The sequence below is a fragment of the Apis dorsata genome, unplaced genomic scaffold, assembly GCF_000469605.1.
Source record: "Apis dorsata unplaced genomic scaffold, Apis dorsata 1.3 scaffold_137, whole genome shotgun sequence".
Classification (NCBI taxonomy): domain Eukaryota; kingdom Metazoa; phylum Arthropoda; class Insecta; order Hymenoptera; family Apidae; genus Apis; species Apis dorsata.
Window position 1 is genome coordinate 133883 of NW_006263429.1, and position 5368 is coordinate 139250.

The following is a 5368-nucleotide window of genomic DNA, read 5'->3' on the forward strand; positions in this document are numbered from 1 at the left end:
TTTATTACCAAAGTTCCATTTAGTACCGCATTCCGCCGCTTGAGGGAAAAAAAGAAAAGAAAAGGAAAAAAAAAAAAAAAGGAATTGACGAAACATCAAATACCACGTGGCAATGGCCACAGCCACTCGTGGTCGCATTAGTCAGTTTAGTATCGTTTAATAGGGCTGACAACCAATTATGCGTTTCAATCGCTTCGGTCGAATTTATTGTTATTCTTAAATTATCTCAGAATTCTCAGTAACCAATTCGATCTCAAATACCAAGTGACTCACAAGTTTGTTATCCTTATACGAGCGTTATTATTCTTGCGATAATTTTCTCTTACTTTACTTTCTCCACGATAATATTCGAAAGATATATTCGTTTTTAATTTTCACGCTCGTTACACGGTGTCGCTCGATCCACGATTGAAAAGGTCACGAGCAAATCCGGATACGAAGGCTGGTCACACACGAACGAAAACAGTACGCCGGAGAACGGTATCGCACGCAGCCCTGTTTCTTTCCTTTCCGCATTCGCGGCTAGGGAAAAATCAATTATACGGTCGCGACCTGTCTCTGACTATGATTTACACTCGTAGTCGCGATTTTTTTTCCATTTTATTTATCGATGCATCTCCTAATGTATAATATAAATTCAATGCCTTTGATTCTTTACTCTCTCGAAAGTTTCCTCGAAATTCGTCGAAATAATGTATATTATTCGCGTTCTCGTTAGAATTTTAAATTTTCTCGTTTCATTTCTGGAATTACAAAATTAAACGTGTCTTCTACCTAAAATATAAATAATAATTTTACGCGATAATAAAATTCGATTCTGAATGATTCACATTAGAATTTTTGTTTCCATTTCGTCACACATCGAAAACGTAAAATCTAAACCGAATGTCTTAACTTTCACTCTCGTTGAATGTGGAAGAACGAATTAAACGAAATGCATGATAAATCAATATAATAACGTGATATCAATCGGCGCGAAACGTAAAATGAACACATTCACTCTCGTTGTGATTGACGTTGTGTGACAATAAAATTCTTACTTTGCATTACTTTGCAACGTATCCAAATTGTGAAATCAAATAAATTAAACATATCATATGTTTCGCTCTCTCGTCGACCGGCGCATGGTAATAAAAAAATTTTTCCCCCCGAGCGATAGCGAAACTCGAGAACGAAAACTCGAGTCATGTGAATCATCCGTCCGGGAATGGATATCGTTATATCGCCGTGGAAAAAGAGGAGCTCGATACTCGCGACGAGGGTGGTCGTAAATCTGCGGCTAACGAAATTGCGGTTAATTTATTGACGGACGAGAAGAAATTCCCCGATTCCTCCTCCTTCGTTTGCGAATCCTTAATATCAGGAATCACGCGTTGAATCGTCAGTTGGAATTATAGATTGCACGGTTCGCGTATAGTCGTAATAGTCGCGTGTGGAGTAGGTGATTGATAACTTATAAACGGCACGGACGGAGGGAAATTCGAATTGGCGGTAAACATAGATGGCGGTGTCAACACGCGAAAGTCACATACGCGAATCTCTTATAATCATGGTTGAGAGGTATTTTTTTTTTTTTATTATAAATTTTTTGTATACATTAAAATTTCTCTATGGGGATACTTTGATACTTCGGTTTGAACTTTAATTGAAATAGAATATTCGTTGAAGGGAGGGGGGGGAGGAAAAGGAGGGGGAAGATGAATATTGACATATCGGAGAGAGGTTTGGGGAACTGGGATTGGTGTCACGAATAGGTTGCAGTATAGTTCTGTCACAATGATTTCGCGTTTAACCTTTACAAGCTGCCAGGCGACAATAGAGACGTAATAAAGAACGTGTTTTATGACTGTAGGCGAATATAATCGGTCTGTATTTACATTGTAATTCTTTTGATACTTGATTATTCATTCATCTTTTTTTCTTCTTCTTTTTGCTTTTTTCCCCCCCTTTCGTTTCTAAGTATAGTGTCCGCTTTTCGTTATCGAGCTTGATCACAGAGTAATGCTTTCGATATGACGTCTCGATGCTTTATGACGGCCTGTTATGAGATTTAATGATATGTCTTCTCTAGGCTATATTTATAAAGCGAAGGATTTCATGTATGTGTTTCTTTATATTTCTCTCTCTCTCTCTCTCTCTCTTTCGCGAATTTACTTCCTGTTTCGAATACCAAGTGAATGTCGTTGAAATTCCTTCCATTTTCTTTCCAAAATTTTTTGGATTTGAACCCAAAATTGGATTATGGAAATATTTCAACGACGGAATGAAAAATCTTATTGAAAGATTCTTAAATAGGGATTATGTCAGAAAAATAAGCATATTGCAATTCTGAATTGCACATTATTTACTTTTCACTCAATCCTCCCATTCCTAATATTTACCATTTATATTTGAATTTGCCGCCATTTCCAATATGGCAGGATAGTAGTAATGTATAATAAAAAAAGAAAATAGAACAATAACGCTCATTAATCAGTCATTATTTTCAACGAAAAATAACGAAAACTATATTTATTACATGTAATCATTCCAAAAATACACGGTAAAGAAAATAGAACAATGCTTGAGAAACGTACATTACAATCAATATTTTCAACTAAACAACGAGAATCAAACAATAAATTAAAAATCATATCTGTCAATCGAGTGAAAAAAGAATAGAATGATGCTTAAAAAAATGATTATTAATCGATCATCAATCAGCCAACATTTTCAACTAAAATGTGAACGAACGAGCGAAGAGAGGAGGAAAAAGTTGAGAGGAGTTAAGAAACGGAAAATGATCTAGAAAGTAACGGCGGCGCGAGCGCCATACATCAGATCGTCAAGTGAAACAAGTGCGATGGCGTATCGGTGTATTACGTAAAAAAGGTTGGTGTTAGTAGAAGCGATTACGGGTACGGTTGTGTTGCTTGGGCTCCTCGCGAAACATCCATCCGAAAGAGGAGGGAGCCATTCCACTTCCCCCTCTCCCTCCCCCTCTTGCCCCTACGGAGACCCACGTAGCGATGTGGAGAAATTGCGGTTAGATGTCACACCAATCGACGGCCGGTGAAGTTTCAATTGCCAATAATTCCTGGCGCGCATCGCGCGTGCAAAATGGATTTTCGCGCGTGTCGAGTGGCCGACGTTAAAGCGATTTTAATCTCTCCTCGCGAGGAGAACAGATTCTCTTTAATGCGGGTTTTCCTTCAGCGGCTCGCGTGATAACCGATTCGTGAAAATGAAGCGCGATCGATGAGCGCTTTCGGGATGAAACGAGTACAGTCGAGGAAGAAGTAGTGAGAGATAAGATTGCGTAGAATTTTTCTCTTACGATAATTTCGAGGGATTTTCCAATTCGCTGTTGTAAGCGCAAAATCCAAAAATTCTCGCGCTTTCTCGTGCGTTCCGTTCTAATAATCGAAAAGTATTCCATCGATATCATTGAATCATCGCAGTTTGAAACTTTTACATTAATGTAAATGTTGCCTTCAATTAAAGGATAAAATGTAAAAAAAAACAAAGAATGGAAAAGGGAAAAAATATGAAAAATATATCGAGAAAATTACTAAAAGAATTAAACAAAGGAAGAAACTAATAAAAAATTGTTATTAACTTCGTTTGAGAAAATTCGATTCCATCTTATCCACAGGAAAAGCAAAAAATGAAACAAGAAAAAAAAATATCAAAAATATGAAGTGATTTCAGAGAAAATCCAATTTTATTCTATTCCTTGAAAAAAGAATAATAAAAATGAAGAAATGAAAAAAAAAAAATATCACAAATATCAAGTGAAAAATATTACCTCTCAAGAAAATTAATAAATAAATAGATTCGTTTGAAAAAATTCAATTCCAATTCATTCATGAGAGAAAAGGAAAAAATAAGAAAAATGAAAAAAAACATCAAAAACGAACTCAAGAAAATTAATAAATAACTAAATTCGTTTGAAAAACTTCCATCTGTCCCATCCAATCGTTCAAACCTATACGTACACTCTATCTCACTCCGTTCATCTTTCTTCTCTCCCTCCCTTTTTTTTATTACCTGGTGGCACGAATGCGTGGCAACGATTCGCGACGCATCCTTCGCGAGGTTAATATAGGTTTGTAGGCGCTTATTGAACAGGCAGAGTTGACACCGGTCGGCGGCGGCGATGTTAAACGAGCCGCGGTGCAATTACATGCCGTTGTAATCACCGTACCATCGATGCTGACTCACAATCAGCTTGCTCTCCGAGCCGTATCCCTTTGCCATTTAATCCTGAACGTGGTAATTTTGCAGCCAGATCGAATATGTATATGTGCCGTGTTTCTTTTCCATCCGCGATCATCCGAATTCTGAAATATAATCCATCTAAATGGTAATCGCTTTTACCATTTTGTTTTGTCATTGGTAATAAATTATATCGTAATTTCTTTGAAGATTAAGGCAAGAGAATAGAAAAATGTATGGATAAAATAGAATGCTTACGATCGATAAAATATATTAGAGCATAATGATTAGATGTCAAATGAAATTGCTTAATGTTAGATTTAATATCAATATATATATGAGAATCTGATGATTTGGAATATTATATTTTATTATATATTTATATTTGTAGAATTTCAAAAAATGAATCACGAATTATCTCGAATAAAAAAAGTTGTACTTATATCCCAATTTTGTGAAAAGAATCATTATTCGGGATACATTTAAAGTGATAGATTTTTTAAAGAAATGAAAACATAGCGTTATAGAATCGCATCAAAGTACGTAAGGAAAACAAGATACTCAAATATATTTTTATCTCTCTATTACAAACACCATTACCCGATATACCAACTACAACCACAAACAGGTATCTCGGTTAAATCTTCCAACTCCACGCAGCACTGCAACGCGAACCCATTAAAACAACATAAAAACGAGCACCGCGGACGATTCTATTTAAACTCGCCCCCTCCATTCTCTCCTTCATCCCGGTTGCCCTACTTTAAATCATGTGATCATCCAACTACGAGAAAAAAAAAAATAAAGGAAGAAAAAATACTTTCCACAACTTGGATACAACAAAATAAATCCTTTTAATTACACAAGTTTGGCAAAGAAAGTGACGCTCGCAACGAAATCAAGAAGAGGAAATTATCGATGGTCCCGATCGAAAGTTAGGCAAGCATTTCTAAATGTTGCAATTTGAGAATAAATTGCCTCTGGAACGAGCGATCGTGAAGTTGGCTGCTGCTAGTTATTGCGGTAATAGCGTTACAATTTTGTAACTCGTTCGACCTTTTCCCACTTTCTCTCGGATCGTACTGAAAGGACAAACGTGTCGTGAGCGCGGTGACAGCTCGCGCTGCCAGAACACGTACGGCCTTGCCGAGGAAAGTTGACCACCGGCTGC

The 5368-nt window shown here is 36.7% G+C and overlaps 1 long non-coding RNA gene across 1 annotated transcript in view; it reads right to left on the reverse strand.

Moving 5' to 3' along the window:
* Nucleotides 1-1574: 1574 nt before the first annotated feature.
* The window catches only part of LOC116185255, an 11431-nt gene continuing 7637 nt past the window's right edge, over nucleotides 1575-5368 (reverse strand). Inside the window, exon 2 of the long non-coding RNA XR_004150056.1 lies at nucleotides 1575-1926. This is a non-coding gene — a long non-coding RNA (uncharacterized LOC116185255). The remainder of the gene's footprint in view (nucleotides 1927-5368) is intronic.